General features: G+C 51.5%; 2 non-coding genes across 2 annotated transcripts; one reads left to right on the top strand and one right to left on the bottom strand.

The window, feature by feature from the left end:
• The first annotated feature begins 6,098 nt into the window (after nucleotides 1-6,098).
• TRNAH-GUG (transfer RNA histidin (anticodon GUG)) lies at nucleotides 6,099-6,170 on the top strand. Its single transcript has one exon. It is a non-coding gene; the product is annotated as a tRNA-His (tRNA).
• Nucleotides 6,171-8,467: 2,297 nt separating this feature from the next.
• Nucleotides 8,468-8,539, bottom strand: TRNAE-UUC (transfer RNA glutamic acid (anticodon UUC)). Its single transcript has one exon. It is a non-coding gene; the product is annotated as a tRNA-Glu (tRNA).
• Nucleotides 8,540-11,423: the final 2,884 nt, after the last annotated feature.

Genomic DNA, 11,423 nt, shown 5'->3' with positions numbered 1-11,423 from the left:
AGCTGGAGAGTCAGCCGGGGGACAATTCCGCACGCGGGGGCGCTCAGTTCTGGAACGGGAAACCCTGAGGGAGATGCGGGATCCCGAAGCCGGGATGTGCGGCCCCGGGCTCTTCGCTTCGGTGGCGGCGGAGGCGCGGAACCCTAAACCCGGACCTGGCGGGAGCCGCGGTCTCCTTGCCTGAGGGGTCGCTGCTGCTTCCCGGGGCCTTTGGCCAGCACTTTGCTGCTGGCGGGCGAGTGTCGACGTGCAGTTGAATTTCCTCCGTTATGGACAGCGACAGTCGTAAGATTTTCGTGGACGTATCCTCAAGGGGCGGCGCTCGACTCGTTCACGTGGTGTAGCGGGTAGCACGTTCGCCTTACACGCCAAAGTTCCTTCCTATAAAAATAAGTTTTTAAAAAGGGAAAGGCGGGGATCGGGTAGGGGGCGCTAGCTGCATCTTTGATCACGAGAAACTCGGGCCGAGTTCGATCACTCCTGAAATGGTGCTGAGCACTAGGAACCGAGCTCGTTTGTCTGCTGTGAGTCCGTCTGGAGACGAGGGCGCTGGAGGAGGCGGACTTTAGGTGAGCTTCACATCCGGAAAGCCCCAACCTCCTCATCGATCGCCGGAGTCTTCTCTACAAACTGACGGGTATTATGTCTCTAAAAAGCAACAAGTTCTTTCCTGTGAAGCCCTCTTGGCTTCCTCCCACCCGAGCACAGCTGCGGAACAGCTCGATTTGCGTGACAGAACAGAAGAAAACGAACCTAAGTCTGCACCTGGAGCTCCAGCCAAGGACAGGTAGATTAAGAGGTTCCCGCTCGACAGATGTGAGCTACTCTGGGGTCGAAAAGGAGCCCCTACACGTGTCATTATCAGGAGAGCCCCTTGAGCCAGTTCAGAGGTCAGGAACCAAAAGGTCTCCACTCATCACCCGCTGAGAGCCAAGTTCGCACTTTACTGACAGCGAACCTGAGGTTCTGATCCGAAAGAGTATGTGCTTAGCTCTGCCGCACACAGTGCTAAAGCTAGACTAGAATGGAGCACAGACCAGTCTCCTTGTGGCCTGGCCTCAGAGCCCAAAGCAACGCCCAGGCTGGGAGGGGTGAGGAGAGGTGAGGAGAGGTGAGGAGCAGCAGAGCAGGGTCTGGGAGCTGTGCAGGCCTGCCACCAGCCCTGGGTCGCTGGGAACCGTCTCCACTCCACGTCTCCTCCTCTTAGAAAACTAATCTTTACTTTCCGAATTTTCTTCTAAAGGCACAAGGTTACATGCCTTCCCAAACGCCCGCCACCCCCCACCCCCTGCCTTCATTGCCGACTCCCTGGTGTTCTAGTGGCTAGGATTCCCCACTTTCCCCATGGCTTGGGGTTGATCCTCGGTTGGGGAAGCCCTTTTGCAAGATCTCCATCTTCATCCCCAGGGGTGTGGTGTGCCCACAAAGTCCAGGAGCACAAACACCTGCACACCCAATCCCCAAACTCAGGTGGGGCCCGGCCTCATGGTCCAAGGCCTCCCTTAGGCTGGGAGGGGTGAGATGTGGTGAGCAGCTGGCCAGGGTCTCACCTTCACTCCTGCTGCTCTCATCCCAGGGGTCTGGGGATCCGAAATCTCACACTGGGCTCTAAGCGACTTCACCAACCGGCCAGCCTGCCTCCTGCACCATATATTCTTGGCATAGACTCACCAGTTCACCTTTTCCACATTTGCTTTCTCACTCACTTTCCCTGTATGTAGATTTGTTGCTGCATTGGAGAGTCATCTCAAGATCTTTTTGCTTTCTTGATAGTGTTCTTTGAAGCACAAAGGCTTTTTTTTTTTTTTTTTTTTTTTCTAAAGATGACCGGTAAGGGGATCTTAACCGTTGACTTGGTGTTGTCAGCACCACGCGCTTCCAAGTGAGCCAACCGGCCATCCCTATATGGGAATCTGAACTCGTGGCCATGGTGTTATCAGCACCACACTCTCCCAAGTGAGCCAAGGGCCGGCCACTCACAAAGGCTTTTAATTTTGATGAAATCCAGTTTATCTAGTTCATGTTTGATGCCTGTGCTGTTGGTGTCATATCTAAGAAAATATTGCCTAATCCAAGACTACAAAGATTTATACCTATGTTCTATTCTGAGGGTTTTAGCTCTTACTTAAGGTGTATGACTCACTTTGAGTTCATTTTCCATGTGGTATGAGGTAGGGATCCAACCTCACTCTTCTGCACATGGATATCCATTTGTCCAAGCAGCATTTGTCCAAGAGAGACTATGCCTCCTCTCATAGAATTGCCGTGCCACCCTTGTTGAAAACTCAATTGATTGTAAGTGTAAGACTTAATTCCAGACTCTTGATCAATTCGATTGATCTATGTGTTTATCCTTATGCCAAAACCACATCGTCTTGATTATTCTAGCTTTGTAGTAAGTTGTGGAATCGGGAAGTGTGAATTCTCCAACATTGTTCTTTTTCAAGATTGCTTTACCTATGCTGGGCCTCTTTCACCTCAAAACAAATTTTAGGATCATATTCTCTTGTCGATTTCTTCCAAAAACGAAAAAAAAGTGGGGACCTCGATAGGGCCAGTGTTGAACTTTCAGGTCATTTGAGGGAGTATCGACATCTTAGCAATATTCAGTCTGCCGACCCAGAAAGAGAAGACGTCTTTCCATTTATTTGGATCTTTTATTTCTTTCAACAGTGTTCTGCAGTTTTCAGTGCAAGTGTTTCACTTCTTTCATTCAATTAATTTGTAAGTATTTAATTTTGTTTTTGAAGCTCCTATAAGTGGAATTGTTTATTTTATTTTTGGATTGTACATTGCTAGTGCATAGAAATACACCTGATTTTTGTATATCAATCCGTGATCCTGCAGCCTTGCTGAACTCATTTATTAGTTCTAATTGTGTGTGTGTGGGGGGTATTCTTGAAAAATCATGTCACCTACAAATAAAGATAGTTTTACTTTTCCTTTCCAATCTGGTTGTCTTTTATTCCTTTTCCTTGCCTAATTGCCTGGCAAATAACCCTCCAATACAATGTTGAAAAGAAGTGTTCAGATAAGGATTTACAGCACGCACCACATACCAGCTTAGGCCAAGCAATTCAAGAAGAGCGATATTATTAAGTTTTTTTTATGAAGTTGTCCCAAATAAATTAAAGCTCTAACAGTTCAATGTCTGCTCTTGTTGCCACAGTAAGTTAAAGAAAAGATCCATTATTTGAAGACCCAATCTAATGAAAACTTAAATGGAAAGATCTCCCCTTTCCAATCTGGTGTTGTGCTCACTGCCGGTTATGAGGCTCCATTCCTTACAGTGGGTGGGTTGCTGCATCCTGGGCTCTCTGTCGTGAGAGCAGATTTACCTCAGTCAGCACCTCTCGGGAAGTGACTTGCATTGTTAAACCACCACAGCAGTATAAGCAGCAGCAAGAGCATAGAATCCCCAGTAGACAGAGGAGGATGCTAAGAACAATTGTCCCCCAGATTCCAGCACGAGAAGCAAGCCATTGGGTAAGTGTATCTACAGAGGAACTGTGTTCTGCAAGATCTATGCCCTAATTCATGGGGGCGAGCAGACCAGTCCCATTGGCCTCTTATGAGGGGATGTCCATACAACATTCTTGTCCAATTAAAACACAAGTTCCCCCTTGTGCTGCAGTTAAAATATCTCATGCCATCCTGTTTTGTGACACCACCTTCCTCATTTGAGTACTCTCTTGATTTAAGATGAAAACCCTCTGATGGGACCTACCAAAAATTTTTTTAAACCATAAAAGCAAGACTCGAAAGCATCAAACTGACCCCGAGTCATTTAAATGGTATTCCGGGAAAAAACAGAACAAAAAACAAAAATGAAGTTTTATAGGTATACCAAAATAGCCAGCACACAAAAAGGTCTGCCTCACAGTGTCTGGCATCCAGTGAAGGAATAGAGGCATGCAGAGGGGCAGGAGACCATGACCGTAATGAGGAGAACAGCCAATTCACTGAAACTGAACCAGAACTGACATGAGGTTAGGAGTATCAGAGAGGACTTTAAAAACAGTTATTGTGACTGTATTCCACAGGCCCAAAGACTTCAGTAGAGATTTAACATGTAAAAATGGCCCAAAATCAAACTTTAGAATTGAAAATTTCAATGTTAGAAATGATAAATTCACTGGACAGATTAACAGCAAATTACACATTGCAGAAGAAATGATCAGGGAACACAAAACCATGAACAATTGAAAATATTAAAATGAAACTCACGGACAAACAAGAATTAAAAAAAAAAAAGAAAAAAAAAAAACTCTTAAAAGTAACCAGAAGAAGACATTGTACATACCCGGTAGCAAAGACGAGGATTACATCCAATTTCCTTCTGCCTCTTCCAGGACTACTGGAAGGAATGTTAAGTGAGAAGACAGCAAAGCAATGTCTTTAAAGTTGGGGGGCGAGGGGGGCGGGACAAGAGAGAGGGGAGAGTTCACCTAGCATTCTATGCCTATATATATATTTTTTTTCAAAAATGTAAGTGAAATAAGGACATTTAGATACATAGAAAAGCTGAGAGAATTCACCGCCAGCCGACCCACCCTGCAAGAAACGTCAAAGGAGTCCTCCGGGCAGGAGGAAATGGATACCCGATGGAAATCCGGATCTGCAGGAAGGAAGGAAAACACCGGAAATGGGTAAATACTGTGTACTAGTCATTTTCTCATTATTGTCTCTTTTCAAAAATTTGACCTTTCAAACAAAAGCAGTAACAATGGAGTGTGGAGTTTATGACATGGGTCAAAGCAAAATGCAGGGCGACGGTAGTATAGAGGCCAGAGGAGAGGTAATATCAGCTGGAGGCAGAGGGCGATGAATTAACGATGTGCCACAAGCCCTAAAGCGATCACTAAAAGCACAAAAGGAAGAGTTACAGCTAATGAGCCAAGGAGGGAGAGGAAACAAATGCTATAGAAACCACGTAAACGCTGTGCTAGAGTGATTGCTCATCCTTACACGAGTGTCCAAAGGTATGTGTCCAAGAACGATGACCACAGCATTGTACGTAACCGTAACATCATAGGGCCAATTCAATTTCCGAAGCATATGGAAAGGGCTAAATAAACGACAGTAGAAACAAAAACATGGAGGAAACGCCTTTGTCAAAAGCAATCCAGAGGTCAACGATGACGATTCTACTCTGTGGGGGCTATCGGGGTCCCCAGACCCCCGGTTTCCCGCCTGGCTCTCTGGGAGGGTCCGAGAGGCTCTGGCTTTACGACCTGCTGTTGCGCACGAGACGCGGAGGAGAGGAGGCTAACGGGGGCTTCTCTCGCTCTGCCTTTACGTGAAAGGATGGGCTGAGTAGAAAACGTTGCCAACAGCGCACGTTCAACAACCAGAGCGGCGAGCGAGTCCGGGGTGGGCTCGAACCGCCGACCTCTGGGGTTCTTGGGAGAACGAGCTAAACCACGGCGCCGCGGCGACGGGCGGAAGGCGGCGGCGTCGCAGTGGAGAGCAAGAGCTTCTTCAACGCCAGGCGGAGCCACCGCCTTCCGCCGGACAGGTTGAGTCGACGCGCCGCGGTGGCCGCGATCGAAACCCGCGAGTCGGCTGATTCCGGAGCCGGAAGGGCAGCTGAATGGCCCCTCCCGGCCCCCTCGCCTGCTTCAGAAGCCCGCGCCCCCGCGGGCACCCGGGTCCGCCACTCGCCCGGCCCGAGCCGCGTGGGGCCCAAGGGAAGCTGAACGCCCCGTGCGCTCCCGCGATCGCTCTTCCCGTTCTTCGTTCCGCCTTCACCCGAGTCTGCGCCGCTCGCGCTCCCCTGGCTCCGCTCGGCTGCGGTCGGTGGGCCCCAGAGGGAACGGGCCAAAGGGGGGAAGGCGCAGAGGCGGGAGGGAAGCAGGAGAGGCGTGGACGAGGACGACACCTCCCAAGAGGCCCGTGCCTGTGTGCGGGGAGATGAGAGCTGTTGTCATCGTGTATTAGACTTGGGAGGAAGGGCGGGGGAAACGGAGAGCGGCGCGAAAGAGAGCAAAGCTCGAATGCCTGCAGCTGTTCAGGGACAACGCAGAGCGACGACTGGAGGGAAGTTCACGTCAAGCGCGTTAGAGCAGCGCCGCCGCCCGCCGCTAGGCCTGTGGTTCGCCGTGATCGTATAGTGGTTAGTACTCTGCGTTGTGGCCGCAGCAACCTCGGTTCGAATCCGAGTCACGGCAGTGCCGGCCCGTCTTAGCCGGCGTCTCCTTTTTGCTTGCTGTGGAAACCCGTGCCGGCTGCGCCCTAAGCTTAGCTGGGGACCGGAGAGCGGCGCGTTCCGCTGACCACCAGGCGCGATGCGGGGCGGGGAAAGGGAAAGAGACCGCACAGTGCAGTAACCCGGGGCGCGGTCAGAGGGAAACCCCGGCGGGCTGCGTTCCGGTTCCGAGCGTCACGCAGAAGATTCCCCAGTCGGCCGTGCTAGGAGCTGCCGCTGCCGCAGCGGGTGCTCAGAACCGCTTTTCTGGCAGAGACGTTCCGTCTCTCAGTGGGGCTTTTTTTTACACGAGACGAGAATGAGCTTTCCATGACTTGAAACTCCAAACTCGTTGTCATGGTCCTCGCCGGCTTGTCCCCACTCCCCGTCGCCCAATTGGTATGCTAACAGGACACTGCTGAAGCACACTCCACACGGAGCAAAACACACCGATCTTTACTGCACAGTTTATTGCGTTCTGACAAATGTAATCAACGACCGGACAAAGTGATAGGAAATTGGCATCATCCCAGCAAGGCCCGTAGAGCCCTTTACAGGCAGTGCCCACCCTCCCTCGCTCACTCGGATATCACTATTCTGACGACCGGCGCATCCACTAGTTTTGCCTCTTCTCGAAATTCACATGAGTGAATGTACTTTTTTGGTATCTGGCTTTTTTTTTTCCCCATGCCTCATATGCTCGTGAGGTCTATCCATGTTGCTGCGCGTATCGCTCCTTGATTTTGGTGTTGATGATGAGAGCCATTCCAGTGTGTGAGTGAATACACCACATGTGATGGACAATTGCGTGAAGTGTTTTGGCCGTGCGAAGTACCTTTGGGAAAGGTTGTCCGGAGCATCCAGTCTTTCCATCCCCACTCCCCACCCCCAGCCTCATAGGAACTGTCGTCGGGCCTGGAACGCTTCCTTTACGGGAGATAAAGAGGCCTCACAACCTGTGCTGGACTTAACCACCTGTGTGGGAATAGCTTTCCCTGCTTCAGACTCAGTGTGTACGCCTTTGTTCTGCTTAAGCGTGTGCGTCAAGTGGCACCCGGCCAACCCCACTGCTGGGTCTGTCCTCTGAGGGGACGGGCCGTGGTCCTTCCTTCTGCGGCACAAGACAGGTGCGTGCAGGCCAATGGCCCTGCATCGGCGATGCCGGGAGAGACCTGCTGGCTGTGGGGACTGAAGCCCACTGCTGAAGCTGATCTTGCTCTGTCGTGTCTCCATGTGAGTTAAGCGTTGTTCCTCCATCCAGTGCTTGACTGCGTTGTGTTTCCCTTGGAGACTCTGATACAAGGTGCAGGGGTGGAAGTGTTTGGACTTCGACTCCTGGTGATAGGCAGCAGGTGTCACTTGCTGCCCAACACGGCTGCTGTGAATGAATGTTCTTGTAGGAGTGGTTCTGTGGACATGCGCATTCATTGCCCTTGAGTGTATATACCAAGTACTGGAATTGCTGGGTCATGCGGTAGGTGTACTTGTAACTTCACTAGAAACAGCCAAACAGTTTCTTCTAGAACGTTTCTCACCAGCAACAAGAGTTGCAGGTGCTCCACGTTCTTAGCAGCACTTGGTGTTCTTTAAACATACCCATTCTGCTGGATGTAAAATGGTATCACATCATAGCTTCAACTCGTGTTTCTCTAAGGAGTAATGACGCTGAGCGTGTTTTCTTAGGCCTTTTCACCATTTAGAAATCCTTTTTGTGAGGAGAGGAGGCTATTGAAGCATTTTGCCCACTTTTAATTGGCTTGGGTTTTATTACTAATTTCCAAAAAGTACTCTATATATTCAAGATTTGAGTCATTTTTCAGGTAAGCGTAGTGCCAAAATATTCTCCCAGCCCGTGGAAAACACCGATCCGCCGCTCCAGCTGAGGAGACACAGCTGACTTGCCGATTTCCAGGGTCCGCACTACGGCCACGACTTCGCTTGGCCTCTCAGTGTTCGGAGCTCAGCGTGCTCTGCGCCCGGCAGTGGCGGCAGCAAATAGCGTGGGTTTGGGCGCACTCCCCAGGGCTTGGCATCTCCGCACGGTTGTGTAAAGCCGAGCAAGACGCTTAGTAGCTCTCTACAGCCATTTCTGCGAGGGACTGACATGGAGGTTAGCAAGACCGGCGGGGCCTGAGAGGCGCCCTTCACAACTCCTCATCCTGGGCGGCAGTTAGGAACTAGGTTCGGAGGCCCTTCTTCACCTGGCGCTTGGAGCACGCCGGAACTCAGGGAGGAAAGGATTCCAGGCAGGCAGAGGACAGACAGACGCTGCAAAAAGCCTTCCCTGACCGGGAGTCGAACCCGGGCCGCGGCGGTGAAAGCGCCGAATCCTAGCCACTAGACCACCAGGGACGCACGGCAGGGCGCCCTTTCTTCGCCCTTCCGTCTGGAGTGACGCTTTCCTTGACCTCTGGGAAGACTTGGGCCTTGTGGGGGGGGGGTCGCCCGTCGTCCCAAGGGTCGTCTCATAAGGCCATTCCCTCGCTGCTTTCCCCCAAAAGAAGAGCCTGCAGGCGACGCGCCGAGCGCTCTGCGAGGCCCACCAGGGCCAGAAGGCCCGGAACGAGTTGCCTGGTGCCGGCCGCACCTGAGAACTGCTGACCTGGAGATGCGCCTTTGCGAAGTGGCAGCGTGTGGAGAGACGGTCGCCGGAGCCGGAGCCGGGGCTGAGCGCCGAGACCGCGGCCTCCCCACCAGGGCAGAGGACTCAGCTGGATGCAGGCGCGCAGACCGCGCGGATGAAAAACTCCGAAGCAAGGCTCGGGGCCCTGAACCGATCGCCGACCTTCTCCCTACCACCTGCTGCGCCTGCGGTTTCCCCATCTTAGTTCATGGCGACTCCATCCTTCCACATGCTCAGGCCAAAAACCTGAGCGTTCTCGCTGACGCCGGAGTTCTCAGACCCGGTATCCAATTCCTGGAGTCACGAATTCGTGTTTTGTCGTCAGCCCAGTGTGTGGATGTTGATCTCCACCAGGGTTTCTCGACCTCGACGGCATCGATATTCTGGGTCGGGTCATTCGTTGTGGGGGAGGGCTCCCCCGGTGGATTGCAAGGTGCTTAGCACCGTCCCTCGTCTCTGGGGACTAGAGGCCGGGAGGAGACGCTCCCTCCCCCCTTCCCCAGTCGCGACCATCAAACACGTTTCCAGACGTTGCCCAGTGTCCCTAAGGAGACGGGGGCGGGGGAGGAGAAGCGGTGTTGTGTGAGGGCAAATCGCCCCCTGCCGAGAACCTCTGACGCGCATGGTCCCGTTACCCGAGCTTGTGCGGACCGACGGCCCTCCTGATTGGAAAGGCGCAGGGGTCCACTCAACTCGCGACACCGCCCACGCCACCGCTGATGGACGTTAGGGTTCGAGGCTTTAATCTACAGATCACGGGGGGGGGGGTTTGTTTGTTTGTTTGTTTGTTCGTTTTTTTACCGTTAGGCCTTTTCTTTAGTTCTGTCCTCGAAATCAGCCTCTTTCGAGCCTGTCCTGGAGGGCCAGCCAGGCCGAGGGCTGGGTCCACTCAGCGAGGCTCCCCTCGCCCCTTCTGGAACTTCACGGCTCTTTCGGTCCAGCCTGCAGAGAAGCTTTGGGGGCCACTGTATTGGGCTTCCCTGGGCATCCCCGGGGGCGGGTGCGACGTGCGCCGGGAAGAATGGGATTTGGCTGTGGTTCCCGTGGTCGCCCGACCTCCGCCCCCTCCCCTCACCCCCATACACGCATCCTTCCCGGCTCCTCCTGGTCCCACCCGCCCGGAGTTATGGCCTGGGCCAGCCTGAGCTCCTGAGACGCCCAGGAGGGACACACAGGGAAAACCAGCTGCCCACTTCAGTCCTGTCCCCGAGGGATACCGAAAGGGCCCTGACCTGAAAGAAAGGCCGCGATTCCAGTCCTATGGGGTAGGCGGAAGAGAGATCAAAGTGAAGAGAAGAAAAATCGTGTAAGGCTTTAGGATGTAAAGTTACCATGAAGTCGACCTCCTCTGGAGCCCGGTCCTCCCGTGGCCAGTGAAGGTGAGTCGAGTCTACGGCTCCAGTTTGCCAAAATAGACAAAGCAGACCACGATGGGTCCAGGTACCAGTGAGTAGGCCAATCCTTGGTCTTCCCACTTGGTAGCTCTTGACCATCCCTACCCAGGATTTCCGTGCAGTCCAAGGGTGCAACTGAATACTTTTAGTTTTACTAACTGCTCTTATTTGAAGAAAGGATCGGTCTGGTGTGAAGCTATAGGAAAACCACTACAGTAAGAATTGCAACTGTTGTTGAGATTGTCACATTCCTTCCTCCTCACCCCCAATTTTAATTGCACTTTCCCAGGAAGAATCCCCAAGTCAGGCCCAATTACTTTCAATGTACAGTTGGTGGAACCTAAGAGGTGTCTAGGAGGTTCACGATACATGTTTGAAGTATGATAGCATTTTTAATTAAATATGTGTTCCCAAAACACATTCAACAAATGCATCAAGCTCAGCTATGCCATATTTACAAAGGTGGAAAGGAATTATATATAAACAAATGAAAAATGTCATGAAATGGCCTTCAAATGATTCCCCGGAGTTATTCCCTGGAGATGCCCATCAGTGTCTTTTCTTTCTCCAGAATCAGATATCACATGCCAGACCCTAAAATGTGTTTTCTGGTTCCAGCTCATTCTTCCCCACTCTGTATCTCTGCCTCTCCCCTGTCTTCTTTCACATGCACAAACAACAACAACCAACCAAACAAACAAACAAAAAACAAGTCCAACAACCCAAGTTTGTTAGATGGGTAAGAGATGTGAACAGATACTTCAGAAATGAAGATATTCACAGGACTGACAAAGCACATAAAAAAAGGCTCAATATTATGAGCTGCCAGGGAAGTGGATATTAAAACCGCATTGAGATACCACTACTGCCAGTGGCATGGCTAGAATTATAAGGAGAGGAAACACCCAGTCTTGGTGAAGATGTGGAACAACCACAACTCTCACACATTGGTGGTGGGAATGTAAAATGGTACAACTACTTTGGAAGAAGTTCTGGCAGTTTTTATGAAGTTGAGCACATATCACACTTTGAGACCAGCAATTCTCCACCTAGGTTTTTCCCAGGAGACGTGAAAACAGACGTGCACAAGATGTCTTCTGGGAAGAATGCTCAAAGCAGCTTTAGTCACAATGGTCAATACTGGAAACAGACCAAATGCTCATTATCAGGCGAATGACAAGCAAATCATGCTACATCACTGCAATGGAATACTATTTGG

The sequence above is a fragment of the Cynocephalus volans genome, chromosome 8 (assembly GCF_027409185.1).
Source record: "Cynocephalus volans isolate mCynVol1 chromosome 8, mCynVol1.pri, whole genome shotgun sequence".
NCBI classification, from domain to species: domain Eukaryota; kingdom Metazoa; phylum Chordata; class Mammalia; order Dermoptera; family Cynocephalidae; genus Cynocephalus; species Cynocephalus volans.
Note: the sequence above shows the minus strand (reverse complement) of the source record. Positions and strands in the feature narration are given on the sequence as shown.